The 23,588-nt window shown below is 38.3% G+C and overlaps 36 non-coding genes across 36 annotated transcripts; all 36 read left to right on the forward strand.

Annotated features, from left to right (window-relative positions):
* The first annotated feature begins 215 nt into the window (after positions 1–215).
* Positions 216–288, forward strand: TRNAF-GAA (transfer RNA phenylalanine (anticodon GAA)). The gene has a single exon. It is a non-coding gene; the product is annotated as a tRNA-Phe (tRNA).
* Positions 289–889: 601 nt separating this feature from the next.
* Positions 890–962, forward strand: TRNAF-GAA (transfer RNA phenylalanine (anticodon GAA)). The gene has a single exon. It is a non-coding gene; the product is annotated as a tRNA-Phe (tRNA).
* A 600-nt stretch (positions 963–1,562) lies between these two features.
* Positions 1,563–1,635, forward strand: TRNAF-GAA (transfer RNA phenylalanine (anticodon GAA)). Its single transcript has one exon. It is a non-coding gene; the product is annotated as a tRNA-Phe (tRNA).
* Positions 1,636–2,235: 600 nt separating this feature from the next.
* On the forward strand, positions 2,236–2,308 carry TRNAF-GAA (transfer RNA phenylalanine (anticodon GAA)). The gene has a single exon. It is a non-coding gene; the product is annotated as a tRNA-Phe (tRNA).
* Positions 2,309–2,908: 600 nt separating this feature from the next.
* On the forward strand, positions 2,909–2,981 carry TRNAF-GAA (transfer RNA phenylalanine (anticodon GAA)). Its single transcript has one exon. It is a non-coding gene; the product is annotated as a tRNA-Phe (tRNA).
* A 599-nt stretch (positions 2,982–3,580) lies between these two features.
* On the forward strand, positions 3,581–3,653 carry TRNAF-GAA (transfer RNA phenylalanine (anticodon GAA)). The gene has a single exon. It is a non-coding gene; the product is annotated as a tRNA-Phe (tRNA).
* A 496-nt stretch (positions 3,654–4,149) lies between these two features.
* TRNAF-GAA (transfer RNA phenylalanine (anticodon GAA)) lies at positions 4,150–4,222 on the forward strand. Its single transcript has one exon. It is a non-coding gene; the product is annotated as a tRNA-Phe (tRNA).
* A 603-nt stretch (positions 4,223–4,825) lies between these two features.
* Positions 4,826–4,898, forward strand: TRNAF-GAA (transfer RNA phenylalanine (anticodon GAA)). The gene has a single exon. It is a non-coding gene; the product is annotated as a tRNA-Phe (tRNA).
* Positions 4,899–5,498: 600 nt separating this feature from the next.
* TRNAF-GAA (transfer RNA phenylalanine (anticodon GAA)) lies at positions 5,499–5,571 on the forward strand. The gene has a single exon. It is a non-coding gene; the product is annotated as a tRNA-Phe (tRNA).
* Positions 5,572–6,171: 600 nt separating this feature from the next.
* TRNAF-GAA (transfer RNA phenylalanine (anticodon GAA)) lies at positions 6,172–6,244 on the forward strand. Its single transcript has one exon. It is a non-coding gene; the product is annotated as a tRNA-Phe (tRNA).
* A 599-nt stretch (positions 6,245–6,843) lies between these two features.
* Positions 6,844–6,916, forward strand: TRNAF-GAA (transfer RNA phenylalanine (anticodon GAA)). Its single transcript has one exon. It is a non-coding gene; the product is annotated as a tRNA-Phe (tRNA).
* A 496-nt stretch (positions 6,917–7,412) lies between these two features.
* On the forward strand, positions 7,413–7,485 carry TRNAF-GAA (transfer RNA phenylalanine (anticodon GAA)). The gene has a single exon. It is a non-coding gene; the product is annotated as a tRNA-Phe (tRNA).
* A 603-nt stretch (positions 7,486–8,088) lies between these two features.
* TRNAF-GAA (transfer RNA phenylalanine (anticodon GAA)) lies at positions 8,089–8,161 on the forward strand. The gene has a single exon. It is a non-coding gene; the product is annotated as a tRNA-Phe (tRNA).
* Positions 8,162–8,764: 603 nt separating this feature from the next.
* On the forward strand, positions 8,765–8,837 carry TRNAF-GAA (transfer RNA phenylalanine (anticodon GAA)). Its single transcript has one exon. It is a non-coding gene; the product is annotated as a tRNA-Phe (tRNA).
* A 604-nt stretch (positions 8,838–9,441) lies between these two features.
* On the forward strand, positions 9,442–9,514 carry TRNAF-GAA (transfer RNA phenylalanine (anticodon GAA)). The gene has a single exon. It is a non-coding gene; the product is annotated as a tRNA-Phe (tRNA).
* A 495-nt stretch (positions 9,515–10,009) lies between these two features.
* On the forward strand, positions 10,010–10,082 carry TRNAF-GAA (transfer RNA phenylalanine (anticodon GAA)). Its single transcript has one exon. It is a non-coding gene; the product is annotated as a tRNA-Phe (tRNA).
* A 603-nt stretch (positions 10,083–10,685) lies between these two features.
* Positions 10,686–10,758, forward strand: TRNAF-GAA (transfer RNA phenylalanine (anticodon GAA)). The gene has a single exon. It is a non-coding gene; the product is annotated as a tRNA-Phe (tRNA).
* Positions 10,759–11,361: 603 nt separating this feature from the next.
* TRNAF-GAA (transfer RNA phenylalanine (anticodon GAA)) lies at positions 11,362–11,434 on the forward strand. Its single transcript has one exon. It is a non-coding gene; the product is annotated as a tRNA-Phe (tRNA).
* Positions 11,435–12,036: 602 nt separating this feature from the next.
* TRNAF-GAA (transfer RNA phenylalanine (anticodon GAA)) lies at positions 12,037–12,109 on the forward strand. Its single transcript has one exon. It is a non-coding gene; the product is annotated as a tRNA-Phe (tRNA).
* A 554-nt stretch (positions 12,110–12,663) lies between these two features.
* TRNAF-GAA (transfer RNA phenylalanine (anticodon GAA)) lies at positions 12,664–12,736 on the forward strand. The gene has a single exon. It is a non-coding gene; the product is annotated as a tRNA-Phe (tRNA).
* A 600-nt stretch (positions 12,737–13,336) lies between these two features.
* TRNAF-GAA (transfer RNA phenylalanine (anticodon GAA)) lies at positions 13,337–13,409 on the forward strand. The gene has a single exon. It is a non-coding gene; the product is annotated as a tRNA-Phe (tRNA).
* A 603-nt stretch (positions 13,410–14,012) lies between these two features.
* Positions 14,013–14,085, forward strand: TRNAF-GAA (transfer RNA phenylalanine (anticodon GAA)). Its single transcript has one exon. It is a non-coding gene; the product is annotated as a tRNA-Phe (tRNA).
* Positions 14,086–14,687: 602 nt separating this feature from the next.
* On the forward strand, positions 14,688–14,760 carry TRNAF-GAA (transfer RNA phenylalanine (anticodon GAA)). The gene has a single exon. It is a non-coding gene; the product is annotated as a tRNA-Phe (tRNA).
* A 554-nt stretch (positions 14,761–15,314) lies between these two features.
* On the forward strand, positions 15,315–15,387 carry TRNAF-GAA (transfer RNA phenylalanine (anticodon GAA)). Its single transcript has one exon. It is a non-coding gene; the product is annotated as a tRNA-Phe (tRNA).
* Positions 15,388–15,987: 600 nt separating this feature from the next.
* On the forward strand, positions 15,988–16,060 carry TRNAF-GAA (transfer RNA phenylalanine (anticodon GAA)). The gene has a single exon. It is a non-coding gene; the product is annotated as a tRNA-Phe (tRNA).
* A 599-nt stretch (positions 16,061–16,659) lies between these two features.
* TRNAF-GAA (transfer RNA phenylalanine (anticodon GAA)) lies at positions 16,660–16,732 on the forward strand. The gene has a single exon. It is a non-coding gene; the product is annotated as a tRNA-Phe (tRNA).
* Positions 16,733–17,227: 495 nt separating this feature from the next.
* TRNAF-GAA (transfer RNA phenylalanine (anticodon GAA)) lies at positions 17,228–17,300 on the forward strand. Its single transcript has one exon. It is a non-coding gene; the product is annotated as a tRNA-Phe (tRNA).
* Positions 17,301–17,903: 603 nt separating this feature from the next.
* TRNAF-GAA (transfer RNA phenylalanine (anticodon GAA)) lies at positions 17,904–17,976 on the forward strand. The gene has a single exon. It is a non-coding gene; the product is annotated as a tRNA-Phe (tRNA).
* Positions 17,977–18,579: 603 nt separating this feature from the next.
* Positions 18,580–18,652, forward strand: TRNAF-GAA (transfer RNA phenylalanine (anticodon GAA)). The gene has a single exon. It is a non-coding gene; the product is annotated as a tRNA-Phe (tRNA).
* Positions 18,653–19,255: 603 nt separating this feature from the next.
* Positions 19,256–19,328, forward strand: TRNAF-GAA (transfer RNA phenylalanine (anticodon GAA)). The gene has a single exon. It is a non-coding gene; the product is annotated as a tRNA-Phe (tRNA).
* Positions 19,329–20,091: 763 nt separating this feature from the next.
* TRNAF-GAA (transfer RNA phenylalanine (anticodon GAA)) lies at positions 20,092–20,164 on the forward strand. The gene has a single exon. It is a non-coding gene; the product is annotated as a tRNA-Phe (tRNA).
* A 603-nt stretch (positions 20,165–20,767) lies between these two features.
* On the forward strand, positions 20,768–20,840 carry TRNAF-GAA (transfer RNA phenylalanine (anticodon GAA)). Its single transcript has one exon. It is a non-coding gene; the product is annotated as a tRNA-Phe (tRNA).
* Positions 20,841–21,443: 603 nt separating this feature from the next.
* On the forward strand, positions 21,444–21,516 carry TRNAF-GAA (transfer RNA phenylalanine (anticodon GAA)). Its single transcript has one exon. It is a non-coding gene; the product is annotated as a tRNA-Phe (tRNA).
* Positions 21,517–22,011: 495 nt separating this feature from the next.
* On the forward strand, positions 22,012–22,084 carry TRNAF-GAA (transfer RNA phenylalanine (anticodon GAA)). Its single transcript has one exon. It is a non-coding gene; the product is annotated as a tRNA-Phe (tRNA).
* Positions 22,085–22,684: 600 nt separating this feature from the next.
* Positions 22,685–22,757, forward strand: TRNAF-GAA (transfer RNA phenylalanine (anticodon GAA)). The gene has a single exon. It is a non-coding gene; the product is annotated as a tRNA-Phe (tRNA).
* A 600-nt stretch (positions 22,758–23,357) lies between these two features.
* On the forward strand, positions 23,358–23,430 carry TRNAF-GAA (transfer RNA phenylalanine (anticodon GAA)). The gene has a single exon. It is a non-coding gene; the product is annotated as a tRNA-Phe (tRNA).
* The last annotated feature ends 158 nt before the right edge of the window (positions 23,431–23,588 follow it).

Raw genomic sequence — 23,588 nt, forward strand, 5'->3', positions numbered from 1 at the left:
ATAGCGCAGGAGGGCAAAAAATTCAAAAATTATTGTCAGGAAAGGTATTTGAACCCAAGTCTACAAGACACATGCAACCTGCATGGAGCGCCTTAGACCCTCTAACCACACCGACAACACACCACTGCTACTACGACTCAGAAAATATCATGAGTCTTTGCCTGCACAGGACACTTGTGCTGAAAAAAAAATCACACAAACTATGATGCAATATAGCCGAAATAGCTCAGTTGGGAGAGCGTTAGACTGAATATCTAAAGGTCCCTGGTTCGATCCCGGGTTTCGGCATGATATCTTATTGTTAGAAAAAACTTAGTAAAATAAAGCCAAAGTCAGACTACACCCGGAAGTCGGCAAGATAAACTGATTCTCAATACAGAAACGTCCTGATTGAACCAGACAAAATAGAGACATGGATTTAACACAATACCTCTGGTCACATCAAATATTTCAAGACTGCAAGAAAAGAGGACATACAGTCAACTTAAAAGAGACAAACATTTCTTAATGAATATATATCAAAGAAAATATAGGACACATGTAGAGTAGATAATTTACCTGAATAAATGGTACTAGATTGGAGATTTATCTCATGGGAAGTCATAAATACAGCTGCATTTACCTGAATAAAAGGTACTAGATTGGAGGTTTGTCTTATGGGAACTCATAAATACAGCTGCAGGAGGGCAAAAAATTCAAAAATGATAGTCAGGAAAGGTATTTGAACCCAAGTCTACAAGACACATGCAACCTGCATGGAGCGCCTTAGACCCTCTAACCACACCAACAACACACCACTGCTACTACGACTCCGAAAATATCATGAGTCTTTGCCTGCACAGGACACTTCTGCTGAAAAAAAAAATCACACCAAATGTGATGCAATGTAGCCGAAATAGCTCAGTTGGGAGAGCGTTAGACTGAAGATCTAAAGGTCTCTGGATCGATCCCGGGTTTCGGCATGATATCTTATTGTTAGAAAAAACTTGGTAAAATAAAGCCAAATTCAGACTACACCTGGAACTCGGCAAGATAAACTGATTCTCAATACAGAAACGTCCTGATTGAACCAGACAAAATAGAGACATGGATTTAACACAATACCTCTGGTCACATCAAATATTTCAAGACTGCAAGAAAAGAAGACATACAGTCAACTTAAAAGAGACAAACATTTCTTAATGAATATATATCAAAGAAAATATAGGACACATGTAGAGTAGATAATTTACCTGAATAAAAGGTACTAGATTGGAGATTTATCTCATGGGAAGTCATAAATACAGCTGCATTTACCTGAATAAAAGGTACTAGATTGGAGGTTTGTCTTATGGGAACTCATAAATACAGCTGCAGCAGGGCAAAAAATTCAAAAATGATTGTCAGGAAAGGTATTTGAACCCAAGTCTACAAGACACATGCAACCTGCATGGAGCGCCTTAGACCCTCTAACCACACCAACAACACACCACTGCTACTACGACTCCGAAAATATCATGAGTCTTTCCCTGCACAGGACACTTCTGCTGAAAAAAAAATCACACCAACTGTGATGCAATGTAGCCGAAATAGCTCAGTTGGGAGAGCGTTAGACTGAAGATCTAAAGGTTCCTTGTTCGATCCCGGGTTTCGGCATGATATCTTATTGTTAGAAAAAACTTAGTAAAATAAAGCCAAATTCAGACTACACCTGGAACTCGGCAAGATAAACTGATTCTCAATACAGAGACGTCCTGATTGAACCAGACAAAATAGAGACATGGATTTTACACAATACCTCTGGTCACATCAAATATTTCAAGACTGCAAGAAAAGAGGACATACAGTCAACTTAAAAGAGACAAACATTTCTTAATGAATATATATCAAAGAAAATATAGGACACATATAGAGTAGATAATTTACCTGAATAAAAGGTACTAGATTGGAGATTTATCTCATGGGAAATCATAAATACAGCTGCATTTACCTGAATAAAAGGTAATAGATTGGAGGTTTGTCTTATGGGAACTCATAAATACAGCTGCAGGAGGGCAAAAAATTCAAAAATGATAGTCAGGAAAGGTATTTGAACCCAAGTCTACAAGACACATGCAACCTGCATGGAGCGCCTTAGACCCTCTAACCACACCAACAACACACCACTGCTACTACGACTCCGAAAATATCATGAGTCTTTGCCTGCACAGGACACTTCTGCTGAAAAAAAAATCACACCAAATGTGATGCAATGTAGCCGAAATAGCTCAGTTGGGAGAGCGTTAGACTGAAGATCTAAAGGTCTCTGGTTCGATCCCGGGTTTCGGCATGATATCTTATTGTTAGAAAAAACTTGGTAAAATAAAGCCAAATTCAGACTACACCTGGAACTCGGCAAGATAAACTGATTCTCAATACAGAAACGTCCTGATTGAACCAGACAAAATAGAGACATGGATTTAACACAATACCTCTGGTCACATCAAATATTTCAAGACTGCAAGAAAAGAGGACATACAGTCAACTTAAAAGAGACAAACATTTCTTAATGAATATATATCAAAGAAAATATAGGACACATGTAGAGTAGATAATTTACCTGAATAAAAGGTACTAGATTGGAGATTTATCTCATGGGAAGTCATAAATACAGCTGCATTTACCTGAATAAAAGGTACTAGATTGGAGGTTTGTCTTATGGGAACTCATAAATACAGCTGCAGGAGGGCAAAAAATTCAAAAATGATTGTCAGGAAAGGTATTTGAACCCAAGTCTACAAGACACATGCAGCCTGCATGGAGCGCCTTAGACCCTCTAACCACACCGACAACACACCACTGCTACTACGACTCCGAAAATATCATGAGTCTTTGCCTGCACAGGACACTTCTGCTGAAAAAAAAATCACACCAACTGTGATGCAATGTAGCCGAAATAGCTCAGTTGGGAGAGCGTTAGACTGAAGATCTAAAGGTCCCTGGTTCGATCCCGGGTTTCGGCATGATATCTTATTGTTAGAAAAAACTTAGTAAAATAAAGCCAAATTCAGACTACACCCGGAACTCGGCAAGATAAACTGATTCTCAATACAGAAACGTCCTGATTGAACCAGACAAAATAGAGACATGGATTTAACACAATACCTCTGGTCACATCAAATATTTCAAGACTGCAAGAAAAGAGGACATACAGTCAACTTAAAAGAGACAAACATTTCTTAATGAATATATATCAAAGAAAATATAGGACACATATAGAGTAGATAATTTACCTGAATAAAAGGTACTAGATTGGAGATTTATCTCATGGGAAGTCATAAATACAGCTGCATTTACCTGAATTAAATCTACTAGATTGGAGGTTTGTCTTATGGGAACTCATAAATACAGCTGCAGGAGGGCAAAAAATTCAAACTTGATTGTCAGGAAAGGTATTTGAACCCAAGTCTACAGGACACATGCAACCTGCATGGAGCGCCTTAGACCCTCTAACCACACCAACAACACACTACAGCTACTACAACTCAGAAAATATCATGAGTCTTTGCCTGCACAGGACACTTGTGCTGAAAAAAAATCACACAAACTGTGATGCAATGTAACCGAAATAGCTCAGTTGGGAGAGCGTTAGACTGAAGATCTAAAGGTCCCTGGTTCGATCCCGGGTTTCGGCATGATATCTTATTGTTAGAAAAAACTTAGTAAAATAAAGCCAAATTCAGACTACACCCGGAACTCGGCAAGATAAGAGGACATACAGTCAACTTAAAAGAGACAAACATTTCTTAATGAATATATATCAAAGAAAATATAGGACACATATAGAGTAGATAATTTACCTGAATAAAAGGTACTAGATTGGAGATTTATCTCATGGGAAGTCATAAATACAGCTGCAATTACCTGAATAAAAGGTACTAGATTGGAGGTTTGTCTTATGGGAACTCATAAATACAGCTGCAGGAGGGCAAAAAATTCAAAAATGATTGTCAGGAAAGGTATTTGAACCCAAGTCTACAGGACACATGCAACCTGCATGGAGCGCCTTAGACCCTCTAACCACACCGACAACACACCACTGCTACTACGACTCAGAAAATATCATGAGTCTTTGCCCGCACAGGACACTTGTGCTGAAAAAAAAAATCACACAAACTATAAAGCAATGTAGCCGAAATAGCTCAGTTGGGAGAGCGTTAGACTGAAGATCTAAAGGTCCCTGGTTCGATCCCGGGTTTCGGCATGATATCTTATTGTTAGAAAAAACTTAGTAAAATAAAGCCAAAGTCAGACTACACCTGGAACTCGGCAAGATAAACTGATTCTCAATACAGAAACGTCTTGATTGAACCAGACAAAATAGAGACATGGATTTAACACAATACCTCTGGTCACATCAAATATTTCAAGACTGCAAGATAAGAGGACATACAGTCAACTTAAAAGAGACAAACATTTCTTAATGAATATATATCAAAGAAAATATAGGACACATATAGAGTAGATAATTTACCTGAATAAAAGGTACTAGATTGGAGATTTATCTCATGGGAAGTCATAAATACAGCTGCAATTACCTGAATAAAAGGTACTAGATTGGAGGTTTGTCTTATGGGAACTCATAAATACAGCTGCAGGAGGGCAAAAAATTCAAAAATGATTGTCAGGAAAGGTATTTGAACCCAAGTCTACAGGACACATGCAACCTGCATGGAGTGCCTTAGACCCTCTAACCACACCAACAACACACCACTGCTACTACGACTCAGAAAATATCATGAGTCTTTGCCTGCACAGGACACTTGTGCTGAAAAAAAAAAAATCACACAAACTGTGATGCAATGTAGCCGAAATAGCTCAGTTGGGAGAGCGTTAGACTGAAGATCTAAAGGTCCCTGGTTCGATCCCGGGTTTCGGCATGATATCTTATTGTTAGAAAAAACTTAGTAAAATAAAGCCAAAGTCAGACTACACCTGGAACTCGGCAAGATAAACTGATTCTCAATACAGAAACGTCCTGATTGAACCAGACAAAATAGAGACATGGATTTAACACAATACCTCTGGTCACATCAAATATTTCAAGACTGCAAGAAAAGAGGACATACAGTCAACTTAAAAGAGACAAACATTTCTTAATGAATATATATCAAAGAAAATATAGGACACATGTAGAGTAGATAATTTACCTGAATAAAAGGTACTAGATTGGAGATTTATCTCATGGGAAGTCATAAATACAGCTGCATTTACCTGAATAAAAGGTACTAGATTGGAGGTTTGTCTTATGGGAACTCATAAATACAGCTGCAGGAGGGCAAAAAATTCAAAAATGATTGTCAGGAAAGGTATTTGAACCCAAGTCTACAAGACACATGCAACCTGCATGGAGCGCCTTAGACCCTCTAACCACACCGACAACACACCACTGCTACTACGACTCCGAAAATATCATGAGTCTTTCCCTGCACAGGACACTTCTGCTGAAAAAAAAATCACACCAACTGTGATGCAATGTAGCCGAAATAGCTCAGTTGGGAGAGCGTTAGACTGAAGATCTAAAGGTTCCTGGTTCGATCCCGGGTTTTGGCATGATATCTTATTGTTAGAAAAAACTTAGTAAAATAAAGCCAAATTCAGACTACACCTGGAACTCGGCAAGATAAACTGATTCTCAATACAGAGACGTCCTGATTGAACCAGACAAAATAGAGACATGGATTTTACACAATACCTCTGGTCACATCAAATATTTCAAGACTGCAAGAAAAGAGGACATACAGTCAACTTAAAAGAGACAAACATTTCTTAATGAATATATATCAAAGAAAATATAGGACACATATAGAGTAGATAATTTACCTGAATAAAAGGTACTAGATTGGAGATTTATCTCATGGGAAGTCATAAATACAGCTGCATTTACCTGAATAAAAGGTACTAGATTGGAGGTTTGTCTTATGGGAACTCATAAATACAGCTGCAGGAGGGCAAAAAATTCAAAAATGATTGTCAGGAAAGGTATTTGAACCCAAGTCTACAAGACACATGCAGCCTGCATGGAGCGCCTTAGACCCTCTAACCACACCGACAACACACCACTGCTACTACGACTCCGAAAATATCATGAGTCTTTGCCTGCACAGGACACTTCTGCTGAAAAAAAAATCACACCAACTGTGATGCAATGTAGCCGAAATAGCTCAGTTGGGAGAGCGTTAGACTGAAGATCTAAAGGTCCCTGGTTCGATCCCGGGTTTCGGCATGATATCTTATTGTTAGAAAAAACTTAGTAAAATAAAGCCAAATTCAGACTACACCCGGAACTCGGCAAGATAAACTGATTCTCAATACAGAAACGTCCTGATTGAACCAGACAAAATAGAGACATGGATTTAACACAATACCTCTGGTCACATCAAATATTTCAAGACTGCAAGAAAAGAGGACATACAGTCAACTTAAAAGAGACAAACATTTCTTAATGAATATATATCAAAGAAAATATAGGACACATATAGAGTAGATAATTTACCTGAATAAAAGGTACTAGATTGGAGATTTATCTCATGGGAAGTCATAAATACAGCTGCATTTACCTGAATTAAATCTACTAGATTGGAGGTTTGTCTTATGGGAACTCATAAATACAGCTGCAGGAGGGCAAAAAATTAAAACTTGATTGTCAGGAAAGGTATTTGAACCCAAGTCTACAGGACACATGCAACCTGCATGGAGCGCCTTAGACCCTCTAACCACACCAACAACACACTACAGCTACTACAACTCAGAAAATATCATGAGTCTTTGCCTGCACAGGACACTTGTGCTGAAAAAAAATCACACAAACTGTGATGCAATGTAACCGAAATAGCTCAGTTGGGAGAGCGTTAGACTGAAGATCTAAAGGTCCCTGGTTCGATCCCGGGTTTCGGCATGATATCTTATTGTTAGAAAAAACTTAGTAAAATAAAGCCAAATTCAGACTACACCCGGAACTCGGCAAGATAAGAGGACATACAGTCAACTTAAAAGAGACAAACATTTCTTAATGAATATATATCAAAGAAAATATAGGACACATATAGAGTAGATAATTTACCTGAATAAAAGGTACTAGATTGGAGATTTATCTCATGGGAAGTCATAAATACAGCTGCAATTACCTGAATAAAAGGTACTAGATTGGAGGTTTGTCTTATGGGAACTCATAAATACAGCTGCAGGAGGGCAAAAAATTCAAAAATGATTGTCAGGAAAGGTATTTGAACCCAAGTCTACAGGACACATGCAACCTGCATGGAGCGCCTTAGACCCTCTAACCACACCGACAACACACCACTGCTACTACGACTCAGAAAATATCATGAGTCTTTGCCCGCACAGGACACTTGTGCTGAAAAAAAAAATCACACAAACTATAAAGCAATGTAGCCGAAATAGCTCAGTTGGGAGAGCGTTAGACTGAAGATCTAAAGGTCCCTGGTTCGATCCCGGGTTTCGGCATGATATCTTATTGTTAGAAAAAACTTAGTAAAATAAAGCCAAAGTCAGACTACACCTGGAACTCGGCAAGATAAACTGATTCTCAATACAGAAACGTCTTGATTGAACCAGACAAAATAGAGACATGGATTTAACACAATACCTCTGGTCACATCAAATATTTCAAGACTGCAAGATAAGAGGACATACAGTCAACTTAAAAGAGACAAACATTTCTTAATGAATATATATCAAAGAAAATATAGGACACATATAGAGTAGATAATTTACCTGAATAAAAGGTACTAGATTGGAGATTTATCTCATGGGAAGTCATAAATACAGCTGCAATTACCTGAATAAAAGGTACTAGATTGGAGGTTTGTCTTATGGGAACTCATAAATACAGCTGCAGGAGGGCAAAAAATTCAAAAATGATTGTCAGGAAAGGTATTTGAACCCAAGTCTACAGGACACATGCAACCTGCATGGAGTGCCTTAGACCCTCTAACCACACCAACAACACACCACTGCTACTACGACTCAGAAAATATCATGAGTCTTTGCCTGCACAGGACACTTGTGCTGAAAAAAAAAAAATCACACAAACTGTGATGCAATGTAGCCGAAATAGCTCAGTTGGGAGAGCGTTAGACTGAAGATCTAAAGGTCCCTGGTTCGATCCCGGGTTTCGGCATGATATCTTATTGTTAGAAAAAACTTAGTAAAATAAAGCCAAAGTCAGACTACACCTGGAACTCGGCAAGATAAACTGATTCTCAATACAGAAACGTCCTGATTGAACCAGACAAAATAGAGACATGGATTTAACACAATACCTCTGGTCACATCAAATATTTCAAGACTGCAAGAAAAGAGGACATACAGTCAACTTAAAAGAGACAAACATTTCTTAATGAATATATATCAAAGAAAATATAGGACACATATAGAGTAGATAATTTACCTGAATAAAAGGTACTAGATTGGAGATTTATCTCATGGGAAGTCATAAATACAGCTGCATTTACCTGAATAAAAGGTACTAGATTGGAGGTTTGTCTTATGGGAACTCATAAATACAGCTGCAGGAGGGCAAAAAATTCAAAAATGATTGTCAGGAAAGGTATTTGAACCCAAGTCTACAGGACACATGCAACCTGCATGGAGTGCCTTAGACCCTCTAACCACACCGACAACACACCACTGCTACTACGACTCAGAAAATATCATGAGTCTTTGCCTGCACAGGACACTTGTGCTGAAAAAAAAAAAATCACACAAACTGTGATGCAATGTAGCCGAAATAGCTCAGTTGGGAGAGCGTTAGACTGAAGATCTAAAGGTCCCTGGTTCGATCCCGGGTTTCGGCATGATATCTTATTGTTAGAAAAAACTTAGTAAAATAAAGCCAAAGTCAGACTACACCTGGAACTCGGCAAGATAAACTGATTCTCAATACAGAAACGTCCTGATTGAACCAGACAAAATAGAGACATGGATTTAACACAATACCTCTGGTCACATCAAATATTTCAAGACTGCAAGAAAAGAGGACATACAGTCAACTTAAAAGAGACAAACATTTCTTAATGAATATATATCAAAGAAAATATAGGACACATATAGAGTAGATAATTTACCTGAATAAAAGGTACTAGATTGGAGATTTATCTCATGGGAAGTCATAAATACAGCTGCATTTACCTGAATAAAAGGTACTAGATTGGAGGTTTGTCTTATGGGAACTCATAAATACAGCTGCAGGAGGGCAAAAAATTCAAAAATGATTGTCAGGAAAGGTATTTGAACCCAAGTCTACAGGACACATGCAACCTGCATGGAGTGCCTTAGACCCTCTAACCACACCGACAACACACCACTGCTACTACGACTCAGAAAATATCATGAGTCTTTGCCTGCACAGGACACTTGTGCTGAAAAAAAAAAAAATCACACAAACTGTGATGCAATGTAGCCGAAATAGCTCAGTTGGGAGAGCGTTAGACTGAAGATCTAAAGGTCCCTGGTTCGATCCCGGGTTTCGGCATGATATCTTATTGTTAGAAAAAACTTAGTAAAATAAAGCCAAATTCAGACTACACCCGGAACTCGGCAAGATAAGAGGACATACAGTCAACTTAAAAGAGACAAACATTTCTTAATGAATATATATCAAAGAAAATATAGGACACATATAGAGTAGATGATTTACCTGAATAAAAGGTACTAGATTGGAGATTTATCTCATGGGAAGTCATAAATACAGCTGCAATTACCTGAATAAAAGGTACTAGATTGGAGGTTTGTCTTATGGGAACTCATAAATACAGCTGCAGGAGGGCAAAAAATTCAAAAATGATTGTCAGGAAAGGTATTTGAACCCAAGTCTACAGGACACATGCAACCTGCATGGAGCGCCTTAGACCCTCTAACCACACCGACAACACACCACTGCTACTACGACTCAGAAAATATCATGAGTCTTTGCCTGCACAGGACACTTGTGCTGAAAAAAAAATCACACAAACTATAAAGCAATATAGCCGAAATAGCTCAGTTGGGAGAGCGTTAGACTGAAGATCTAAAGGTCCCTGGTTCGATCCCGGGTTTCGGCATGATATCTTATTGTTAGAAAAAACTTAGTAAAATAAAGCCAAAGTCAGACTACACCTGGAACTCGGCAAGATAAACTGATTCTCAATACAGAAACGTCTTGATTGAACCAGACAAAATAGAGACATGGATTTAACACAATACCTCTGGTCACATCAAATATTTCAAGACTGCAAGATAAGAGGACATACAGTCAACTTAAAAGAGACAAACATTTCTTAATGAATATATATCAAAGAAAATATAGGACACATATAGAGTAGATAATTTACCTGAATAAAAGGTACTAGATTGGAGATTTATCTCATGGGAAGTCATAAATACAGCTGCAATTACCTGAATAAAAGGTACTAGATTGGAGGTTTGTCTTATGGGAACTCATAAATACAGCTGCAGGAGGGCAAAAAATTCAAAAATGATTGTCAGGAAAGGTATTTAAACCCAAGTCTACAGGACACATGCAACCTGCATGGAGTGCCTTAGACCCTCTAACCACACCGACAACACACCACTGCTACTACGACTCAGAAAATATCATGAGTCTTTGCCTGCACAGGACACTTGTGCTGAAAAAAAAAAAATCACACAAACTGTGATGCAATGTAGCCGAAATAGCTCAGTTGGGAGAGCGTTAGACTGAAGATCTAAAGGTCCCTGATTCGATCCCGGGTTTCGGCATGATATCTTATTGTTAGAAAAAACTTAGTAAAATAAAGCCAAAGTCAGACTACACCTGGAACTCGGCAAGATAAACTGATTCTCAATACAGAAACGTCCTGATTGAACCAGACAAAATAGAGACATGGATTTAACACAATACCTCTGGTCACATCAAATATTTCAAGACTGCAAGAAAAGAGGACATACAGTCAACTTAAAAGAGACAAACATTTCTTAATGAATATATATCAAAGAAAATATAGGACACATATAGAGTAGATAATTTACCTGAATAAAAGGTACTAGATTGGAGATTTATCTCATGGGAAGTCATAAATACAGCTGCATTTACCTGAATAAAAGGTACTAGATTGGAGGTTTGTCTTATGGGAACTCATAAATACAGCTGCAGGAGGGCAAAAAATTCAAAAATGATTGTCAGGAAAGGTATTTGAACCCAAGTCTACAGGACACATGCAACCTGCATGGAGTGCCTTAGACCCTCTAACCACACCGACAACACACCACTGCTACTACGACTCAGAAAATATCATGAGTCTTTGCCTGCACAGGACACTTGTGCTGAAAAAAAAAAAATCACACAAACTGTGATGCAATGTAGCCGAAATAGCTCAGTTGGGAGAGCGTTAGACTGAAGATCTAAAGGTCCCTGGTTCGATCCCGGGTTTCGGCATGATATCTTATTGTTAGAAAAAACTTAGTAAAATAAAGCCAAAGTCAGACTACACCTGGAACTCGGCAAGATAAACTGATTCTCAATACAGAAACGTCCTGATTGAACCAGACAAAATAGAGACATGGATTTAACACAATACCTCTGGTCACATCAAATATTTCAAGACTGCAAGAAAAGAGGACATACAGTCAACTTAAAAGAGACAAACATTTCTTAATGAATATATATCAAAGAAAATATAGGACACATATAGAGTAGATAATTTACCTGAATAAAAGGTACTAGATTGGAGATTTATCTCATGGGAAGTCATAAATACAGCTGCATTTACCTGAATAAAAGGTACTAGATTGGAGGTTTGTCTTATGGGAACTCATAAATACAGCTGCAGGAGGGCAAAAAATTCAAAAATGATTGTCAGGAAAGGTATTTGAACCCAAGTCTACAGGACACATGCAACCTGCATGGAGTGCCTTAGACCCTCTAACCACACCGACAACACACCACGGCTACTACGACTCAGAAAATATCATGAGTCTTTGCCTGCACAGGACACTTGTGCTGAAAAAAACAAATCACACAAACTGTGATGCAATGTAGCCGAAATAGCTCAGTTGGGAGAGCGTTAGACTGAAGATCTAAAGGTCCCTGGTTCGATCCCGGGTTTCGGCATGATATCTTATTGTCTAACGCTCTCCCAACTGAGCTATTTCGGCTACATTGCATCACAGTTGGTGTGATTTTTTTTTCAGCAGAAGTGTCCTGTGCAGGGAAAGACTCATGATATTTTCAGAGTCGTAGTAGCAGTGGTGTGTTGTCGGTGTGGTTAGAGGTGTGGTTTCTTAATGAATATATATCAAAGAAAATATAGGACACATGTAGAGTAGATAATTTACCTGAATAAAAGGTACTAGATTGGAGATTTATCTCATGGGAAGTCATAAATACAGCTGCATTTACCTGAATAAAAGGTACTAGATTGGAGGTTTGTCTTATGGGAACTCATAAATACAGCTGCAGGAGGGCAAAAAATTCAAAAATGATTGTCAGGAAAGGTATTTGAACCCAAGTCTACAAGACACATGCAACCTGCATGGAGCGCCTTAGACCCTCTAACCACACCGACAACACACCACTGCTACTACGACTCCGAAAATATCATGAGTCTTTCCCTGCACAGGACACTTCTGCTGAAAAAAAAATCACACCAACTGTGATGCAATGTAGCCGAAATAGCTCAGTTGGGAGAGCGTTAGACTGAAGATCTAAAGGTTCCTGGTTCGATCCCGGGTTTCGGCATGATATCTTATTGTTAGAAAAAACTTAGTAAAATAAAGCCAAATTCAGACTACACCTGGAACTCGGCAAGATAAACTGATTCTCAATACAGAGACGTCCTGATTGAACCAGACAAAATAGAGACATGGATTTTACACAATACCTCTGGTCACATCAAATATTTCAAGACTGCAAGAAAAGAGGACATACAGTCAACTTAAAAGAGACAAACATTTCTTAATGAATATATATCAAAGAAAATATAGGACACATATAGAGTAGATAATTTACCTGAATAAAAGGTACTAGATTGGAGATTTATCTCATGGGAAGTCATAAATACAGCTGCATTTACCTGAATAAAAGGTACTAGATTGGAGGTTTGTCTTATGGGAACTCATAAATACAGCTGCAGGAGGGCAAAAAATTCAAAAATGTTTCTCAGGAAAGGTATTTGAACCCAAGTCTACAGGACACATGCAACCTGCATGGAGCGCCTTAGACCCTCTAACCACACCGACAACGCACCACTGCTACTACGACTCAGAAAATATCATGAGTCTTTGCCTGCACAGGACACTTGTGCTGAAAAAAAAATCACACAAACTGTGATGCAATGTAGCCGAAATAGCTCAGTTGGTAGAGCGTTAGACTGAAGATCTAAAGGTCCCTGGTTCGATCCCGGGTTTCGGCATGATATCTTATTGTTAGAAAAAACTTAGTAAAATAAAGCCAAAGTCAGACTACACCTGGAACTCGGCAAGATAAACTGATTCTCAATACAGAAACGTCCTGATTGAACCAGACAAAATAGAGACATGGATTTAACACAATACCTCTGGTCACATCAAATATTTCAAGACTGCAAGATAAGAGGACATACAGTCAACTTAAAAGAGACAAACATTTCTTAATGAATATATATCAAAGAAAATATAGGACACATATAGAGTAGATAATTTACCTGAATAAAAGGTACTAGATTGGAGATTTATCTCATGGGAAGTCATAAATACAGCTGCATTTACCTGAATAAAAGGTACTAGATTGGAGGTTTGTCTTATGGGAACTCATAAATACAGCTGCAGGAGGGCAAAAAATTCAAAAATGATTGTCAGGAAAGGTATTTGAACCCAAGTCTACAGGACACATGCAACCTGCATGGAGTGCCTTAGACCCTCTAACCACACCGACAACACACCACTGCTACTACGACTCAGAAAATATCATGAGTCTTTGCCTGCACAGGACACTTGTGCTGAAAAAAAAAAAATCACACAAACTGTGATGCAATGTAGCCGAAATAGCTCAGTTGGGAGAGCGTTAGACTGAAGATCTAAAGGTCCCTGGTTCGATCCCGGGTTTCGGCATGATATCTTATTGTTAGAAAAAACTTAGTAAAATAAAGCCAAAGTCAGACTACACCTGGAACTCGGCAAGATAAACTGATTCTCAATACAGAAACGTCCTGATTGAACCAGACAAAATAGAGACATGGATTTAACACAATACCTCTGGTCACATCAAATATTTCAAGACTGCAAGAAAAGAGGACATACAGTCAACTTAAAAGAGACAAACATTTCTTAATGAATATATATCAAAGAAAATATAGGACACATATAGAGTAGATAATTTACCTGAATAAAAGGTACTAGATTGGAGATTTATCTCATGGGAAGTCATAAATACAGCTGCATTTACCTGAATAAAAGGTACTAGATTGGAGGTTTGTCTTATGGGAACTCATAAATACAGCTGCAGGAGGGCAAAAAATTCAAAAATGATTGTCAGGAAAGGTATTTGAACCCAAGTCTACAGGACACATGCAACCTGCATGGAGTGCCTTAGACCCTCTAACCACACCGACAACACACCACGGCTACTACGACTCAGAAAATATCATGAGTCTTTGCCTGCACAGGACACTTGTGCTGAAAAAAAAAAATCACACAAACTGTGATGCAATGTAGCCGAAATAGCTCAGTTGGGAGAGCGTTAGACTGAAGATCTAAAGGTCCCTGGTTCGATCCCGGGTTTCGGCATGATATCTTATTGTCTAACGCTCTCCCAACTGAGCTATTTCGGCTACATTGCATCACAGTTGGTGTGATTTTTTTTTCAGCAGAAGTGTCCTGTGCAGGGAAAGACTCATGATATTTTCGGAGTCGTAGTAGCAGTGGTGTGTTGTCGGTGTGGTTAGAGGTGTGGTTTCTTAATGAATATATATCAAAGAAAATATAGGACACATGTAGAGTAGATAATTTACCTGAATAAAAGGTACTAGATTGGAGATTTATCTCATGGGAAGTCATAAATACAGCTGCATTTACCTGAATAAAAGGAACTAGATTGGAGGTTTGTCTTATGGGAACTCATAAATACAGCTGCAGGAGGGCAAAAAATTCAAAAATGATTGTCAGGAAAGGTATTTGAACCCAAGTCTACAAGACACATGCAACCTGCATGGAGCGCCTTAGACCCTCTAACCACACCGACAACACACCACTGCTACTACGACTCCGAAAATATCATGAGTCTTTCCCTGCACAGGACAATTCTGCTGAAAAAAAAATCACACCAACTGTGATGCAATGTAGCCGAAATAGCTCAGTTGGGAGAGCGTTAGACTGAAGATCTAAAGGTTCCTGGTTCGATCCCGGGTTTCGGCATGATATCTTATTGTTAGAAAAAACTTAGTAAAATAAAGCCAAATTCAGACTACACCTGGAACTCGGCAAGATAAACTGATTCTCAATACAGAGACGTCCTGATTGAACCAGACAAAATAGAGACATGGATTTTACACAATACCTCTGGTCACATCAAATATTTCAAGACTGCAAGAAAAGAGGACATACAGTCAACTTAAAAGAGACAAACATTTCTTAATGAATATATATCAAAGAAAATATAGGACACATATAGAGTAGATAATTTACCTGAATAAAAGGTACTAGATTGGAGATTTATCTCATGGGAAGTCATAAATACAGCTGCATTTACCTGAATAAAAGGTACTAGATTGGAGGTTTGTCTTATGGGAACTCATAAATACAGCTGCAGGAGGGCAAAAAATTCAAAAATGATTGTCAGGAAAGGTATTTGAACCCAAGTCTACAAGACACATGCAGCCTGCATGGAGCGCCTTAGACCCTCTAACCACACCGACAACACACCACTGCTACTACGACTCCGAAAATATCATGAGTCTTTGCCTGCACAGGACACTTCTGCTGAAAAAAAAATCACACCAACTGTGATGCAATGTAGCCGAAATAGCTCAGTTGGGAGAGCGTTAGACTGAAGATCTAAAGGTCCCTGGTTCGATCCCGGGTTTCGGCATGATATCTTATTGTTAGAAAAAACTTAGTAAAATAAAGCCAAATTCAGACTACACCCGGAACTCGGCAAGATAAACTGATTCTCAATACAGAAACGTCCTGATTGAACCAGACAAAATAGAGACATGGATTTAACACAATACCTCTGGTCACATCAAATATTTCAAGACTGCAAGAAAAGAGGACATACAGTCAACTTAAAAGAGACAAACATTTCTTAATGAATATATATCAAAGAAAATATAGGACACATATAGAGTAGATAATTTACCTGAATAAAAGGTACTAGATTGGAGATTTATCTCATGGGAAGTCATAAATACAGCTGCATTTACCTGAATTAAATCTACTAGATTGGAGGTTTGTCTTATGGGAACTCATAAATACAGCTGCAGGAGGGCAAAAAATTCAAACTTGATTGTCAGGAAAGGTATTTGAACCCAAGTCTACAGGACACATGCAACCTGCATGGAGCGCCTTAGACCCTCTAACCACACCAACAACACACTACAGCTACTACAACTCAGAAAATATCATGAGTCTTTGCCTGCACAGGACACTTGTGCTGAAAAAAAATCACACAAACTGTGATGCAATGTAACCGAAATAGCTCAGTTGGGAGAGCGTTAGACTGAAGATCTAAAGGTCCCTGGTTCGATCCCGGGTTTCGGCATGATATCTTATTGTTAGAAAAAACTTAGTAAAATAAAGCCAAATTCAGACTACACCCGGAACTCGGCAAGATAAGAGGACATACAGTCAACTTAAAAGAGACAAACATTTCTTAATGAATATATATCAAAGAAAATATAGGACACATATAGAGTAGATAATTTACCTGAATAAAAGGTACTAGATTGGAGATTTATCTCATGGGAAGTCATAAATACAGCTGCAATTACCTGAATAAAAGGTACTAGATTGGAGGTTTGTCTTATGGGAACTCATAAATACAGCTGCAGGAGGGCAAAAAATTCAAAAATGATTGTCAGGAAAGGTATTTGAACCCAAGTCTACAGGACACATGCAACCTGCATGGAGCGCCTTAGACCCTCTAACCACACCGACAACACACCACTGCTACTACGACTCAGAAAATATCATGAGTCTTTGCCTGCACAGGACACTTGTGCTGAAAAAAAAATCACACAAACTATAAAGCAATGTAGCCGAAATAGCTCAGTTGGGAGAGCGTTAGACTGAAGATCTAAAGGTCCCTGGTTCGATCCCGGGTTTCGGCATGATATCTTATTGTTAGAAAAAACTTAGTAAAATAAAGCCAAAGTCAGACTACACCTGGAACTCGGCAAGATAAACTGATTCTCAATACAGAAACGTCTTGATTGAACCAGACAAAATAGAGACATGGATTTAACACAATACCTCTGGTCACATCAAATATTTCAAGACTGCAAGATAAGAGGACATACAGTCAACTTAAAAGAGACAAACATTTCTTAATGAATATATATCAAAGAAAATATAGGACACATATAGAGTAGATAATTTACCTGAATAAAAGGTACTAGATTGGAGATTTATCTCATGGGAAGTCATAAATACAGCTGCAATTACCTGAATAAAAGGTACTAGATTGGAGGTTTGTCTTATGGGAACTCATAAATACAGCTGCAGGAGGGCAAAAAATTCAAAAATGATTGTCAGGAAAGGTATTTGAACCCAAGTCTACAGGACACATGCAACCTGCATGGAGTGCCTTAGACCCTCTAACCACACCGACAACACACCACTGCTACTACGATTCAGAAAATATCATGAGTCTTTGCCTGCACAGGACACTTGTGCTGAAAAAAAAAAAATCACACAAACTGTGATGCAATGTAGCCGAAATAGCTCAGTTGGGAGAGCGTTAGACTGAAGATCTAAAGGTCCCTGGTTCGATCCCGGGTTTCGGCATGATATCTTATTGTTAGAAAAAACTTAGTAAAATAAAGCCAAAGTCAGACTACACCTGGAACTCGGCAAGATAAACTGATTCTCAATACAGAAACGTCCTGATTGAACCAGACAAAATAGAGACATGGATTTTACACAATACCTCTGGTCACATCAAATATTTCAAGACTGCAAGAAAAGAGGACATACAGTCAACTTAAAAGAGACAAACATTTCTTAATGAATATATATCAAAGAAAATATAGGACACATATAGAGTAGATAATTTACCTGAATAAAAGGTACTAGATTGGAGATTTATCTCATGGGAAGTCATAAATACAGCTGCATTTACCTGAATAAAAGGTACTAGATTGGAGGTTTGTCTTATGGGAACTCATAAATACAGCTGCAGGAGGGCAAAAAATTCAAAAATGATTGTCAGGAAAGGTATTTGAACCCAAGTCTACAGGACACATGCAACCTGCATGGAGTGCCTTAGACCCTCTAACCACACCGACAACACACCACTGCTACTACGACTCAGAAAATATCATGAGTCTTTGCCTGCACAGGACACTTGTGCTGAAAAAAAAAAAATCACACAAACTGTGATGCAATGTAGCCGAAATAGCTCAGTTGGGAGAGCATTAGACTGAAGATCTAAAGGTCCCTGGTTCGATCCCGGGTTTCGGCATGATATCTTATTGTTAGAAAAAACTTAGTAAAATAAAGCCAAAGTCAGACTACACCTGGAACTCGGCAAGATAAACTGATTCTCAATACAGAAACGTCCTGATTGAACCAGACAAAATAGAGACATGGATTTAACACAATACCTCTGGTCACATCAAATATTTCAAGACTGCAAGAAAAGAGGACATACAGTCAACTTAAAAGAGACAAACATTTCTTAATGAATATATATCAAAGAAAATATAGGACACATATAGAGTAGATAATTTACCTGAATAAAAGGTACTAGATTGGAGATTTATCTCATGGGAAGTCATAAATACAGCTGCATTTACCTGAATAAAAGGTACTAGATTGGAGGTTTGTCTTATGGGAACTCATAAATACAGCTGCAGGAGGGCAAAAAATTCAAAAATGATTGTCAGGAAAGGTATTTGAACCCAAGTCTACAGGACACATGCAACCTGCATGGAGTGCCTTAGACCCTCTAACCACACCGACAACACACCACTGCTACTACGACTCAGAAAATATCATGAGTCTTTGCCTGCACAGGACACTTGTGCTGAAAAAAAAAAAATCACACAAACTGTGATGCAATGTAGCCGAAATAGCTCAGTTGGGAGAGCGTTAGACTGAAGATCTAAAGGTCCCTGGTTCGATCCCGGGTTTCGGCATGATATCTTATTGTTAGAAAAAACTTAGTAAAATAAAGCCAAATTCAGACTACACCCGGAACTCGGCAAGATAAGAGGACATACAGTCAACTTAAAAGAGACAAACATTTCTTAATGAATATATATCAAAGAAAATATAGGACACATATAGAGTAGATAATTTACCTGAAAAAAAGGTACTAGATTGGAGATTTATCTCATGGGAAGTCATAAATACAGCTGCAATTACCTGAATAAACTGATTCTCAATACAGAAACGTCTTGATTGAACCAGACAAAATAGAGACATGGATTTAACACAATACCTCTGGTCACATCAAATATTTCAAGACTGCAAGATAAGAGGACATACAGTCAACTTAAAAGAGACAAACATTTCTTAATGAATATATATCAAAGAAAATATAGGACACATATAGAGTAGATAATTTACCTGAATAAAAGGTACTAGATTGGAGATTTATCTCATGGGAAGTCATAAATACAGCTGCAATTACCTGAATAAAAGGTACTAGATTGGAGGTTTGTCTTATGGGAACTCATAAATACAGCTGCAGGAGGGCAAAAAATTCAAAAATGATTGTCAGGAAAGGTATTTGAACCCAAGTCTACAGGACACATGCAACCTGCATGGAGTGCCTTAGACCCTCTAACCACACCGACAACACACCACTGCTACTACGACTCAGAAAATATCATGAGTCTTTGCCTGCACAGGACACTTGTGCTGAAAAAAAAATCACACAAACTGTGATGCAATGTAGCCGAAATAGCTCAGTTGGGAGAGCGTTAGACTGAAGATCTAAAGGTCCCTGGTTCGATCCCGGGTTTCGGCATGATATCTTATTGTTAGAAAAAACTTAGTAAAATAAAGCCAAAGTCAGACTACACCTGGAACTCGGCAAGATAAACTGATTCTCAATACAGAAACGTCCTGATTGAACCAGACAAAATAGAGACATGGATTTAACACAATACCTCTGGTCACATCAAATATTTCAAGACTGCAAGAAAAGAGGACATACAGTCAACTTAAAAGAGACAAACATTTCTTAATGAATATATATCAAAGAAAATATAGGACACATATAGAGTAGATAATTTACCTGAATAAAAGGTACTAGATTGGAGATTTATCTCATGGGAAGTCATAAATACAGCTGCATTTACCTGAATAAAAGGTACTAGATTGGAGGTTTGTCTTATGGGAACTCATAAATACAGCTGCAGGAGGGCAAAAAATTCAAAAATGATTGTCAGGAAAGGTATTTGAACCCAAGTCTACAGGACACATGCAACCTGCATGGAGTGCCTTAGACCCTCTAACCACACCGACAACACACCACTGGTACTACGACTCAGAAAATATCATGAGTCTTTGCCTGCACAGGACACTTGTGCTGAAAAAAAAAAAATCACACAAACTGTGATGCAATGTAGCCGAAATAGCTCAGTTGGGAGAGCGTTAGACTGAAGATCTAAAGGTCCCTGGTTCGATCCCGGGTTTCGGCATGATATCTTATTGTTAGAAAAAACTTAGTAAAATAAAGCCAAAGTCAGACTACACCTGGAACTCGGCAAGATAAACTGATTCTCAATACAGAAACGTCCTGATTGAACCAGACAAAATAGAGACATGGATTTAACACAATACCTCTGGTCACATCAAATATTTCAAGACTGCAAGAAAAGAGGACATACAGTCAACTTAAAAGAGACAAACATTTCTTAATGAATATATATCAAAGAAAATATAGGACACATATAGAGTAGATAATTTACCTGAATAAAAGGTACTAGATTGGAGATTTATCTCATGGGAAGTCATAAATACAGCTGCATTTACCTGAATAAAAGGTACTAGATTGGAGGTTTGTCTTATGGGAACTCATAAATACAGCTGCAGGAGGGCAAAAAATTCAAAAATGATTGTCAGGAAAGGTATTTGAACCCAAGTCTACAGGACACATGCAACCTGCATGGAGTGCCTTAGACCCTCTAACCACACCGACAACACACCACTGCTACTACGACTCAGAAAATATCATGAGTCTTTGCCTGCACAGGACACTTGTGCTGAAAAAAAAAAAATCACACAAACTGTGATGCAATGTAGCCGAAATAGCTCAGTTGGTAGAGCGTTAGACTGAAGATTTAAAGGTCCCTGGTTCGATCCCGGGTTTCGGCATGATATCTTATTGTTAGAAAAAACTTAGTAAAATAAAGCCAAATTCAGACTACACCCGGAACTCGGCAAGAAAAGAGGACATACAGTCAACTTAAAAGAGACAAACATTTCTTAATGAATATATATCAAAGAAAATATAGGACACATATAGAGTAGATAATTTACCTGAATAAAAGGTACTAGATTGGAGATTTATCTCATGGGAAGTCATAAATACAGCTGCAATTACCTGAATAAAAGGTACTAGATTGGAGGTTTGTCTTATGGGAACTCATAAATACAGCTGCAGGAGGGCAAAAAATTCAAAAATGATTGTCAGGAAAGGTATTTGAACCCAAGTCTACAGGACACATGCAACCTGCATGGAGCGCCTTAGACCCTCTAACCACACCGACAACACACCACTGCTACTACGACTCAGAAAATATCATGAGTCTTTGCCTGCACAGGACACTTGTGCTGAAAAAAAAATCACACAAACTATAAAGCAATGTAGCCGAAATAGCTCAGTTGGGAGAGCGTTAGACTGAAGATCTAAAGGTTCCTGGTTCAATCCCGGGTTTCGGCATGATATCTTATTGTTAGAAAAAACTTAGTAAAATAAAGCCAAAGTCAGACTACACCCGGAACTCGGCAAGATAAACTGATTCTCAATACAGAAACGTCCTGATTGAACCAGACAAAATAGAGACATGGATTTAACACAATACCTCTGGTCACATCAAATATTTCAAGACTGCAAGAAAAGAGGACATACAGTCAACTTAAAAGAGACAAACATTTCTTAATGAATATATATCAAAGAAAATATAGGACACATGTAGAGTAGATAATTTACCTGAATAAAAGGTACTAGATTGGAGATTTATCTCATGGGAAGTCATAAATACAGCTGCATTTACCTGAATAAAAGGTACTAGATTGGAGGTTTGTCTTATGGGAACTCATAAATACAGCTGCAGGAGGGCAAAAAATTCAAAAATGATTGTCAGGAAAGGTATTTGAACCCAAGTCTACAAGACACATGCAACCTGCATGGAGCGCCTTAGACCCTCTAACCACACCGACAACACACCACTGCTACTACGACTCCGAAAATATCATGAGTCTTTCCCTGCACAGGACACTTCTGCTGAAAAAAAAATCACACCAACTGTGATGCAATGTAGCCGAAATAGCTCAGTTGGGAGAGCGTTAGACTGAAGATCTAAAGGTTCCTGGTTCGATCCCGGGTTTCGGCATGATATCTTATTGTTAGAAAAAACTTAGTAAAATAAAGCCAAATTCAGACTACACCTGGAACTCGGCAAGATAAACTGATTCTCAATACAGAGACGTCCTGATTGAACCAGACAAAATAGAGACATGGATTTTACACAATACCTCTGGTCACATCAAATATTTCAAGACTGCAAGAAAAGAGGACATACAGTCAACTTAAAAGAGACAAACATTTCTTAATGAATATATATCAAAGAAAATATAGGACACATATAGAGTAGATAATTTACCTGAATAAAAGGTACTAGATTGGAGATTTATCTCATGGGAAGTCATAAATACAGCTGCATTTACCTGAATAAAAGGTACTAGATTGGAGGTTTGTCTTATGGGAACTCATAAATACAGCTGCAGGAGGGCAAAAAATTCAAAAATGATTGTCAGGAAAGGTATTTGAACCCAAGTCTACAAGACACATGCAGCCTGCATGGAGCGCCTTAGACCCTCTAACCACACCGACAACACACCACTGCTACTACGACTCCGAAAATATCATGAGTCTTTGCCTGCACAGGACACTTCTGCTGAAAAAAAAATCACACCAACTGTGATGCAACGTAGCCGAAATAGCTCAGTTGGGAGAGCGTTAGACTGAAGATCTAAAGGTCCCTGGTTCGATCCCGGGTTTCGGCATGATATCTTATTGTTAGAAAAAACTTAGTAAAATAAAGCCAAATTCAGACTACACCCGGAACTCGGCAAGATAAACTGATTCTCAATACAGAAACGTCCTGATTGAACCAGACAAAATAGAGACATGGATTTAACACAATACCTCTGGTCACATCAAA

Source organism: Hyperolius riggenbachi, chromosome 6, assembly GCF_040937935.1.
Source record: "Hyperolius riggenbachi isolate aHypRig1 chromosome 6, aHypRig1.pri, whole genome shotgun sequence".
NCBI classification, from domain to species: Eukaryota; Metazoa; Chordata; class Amphibia; order Anura; family Hyperoliidae; genus Hyperolius; species Hyperolius riggenbachi.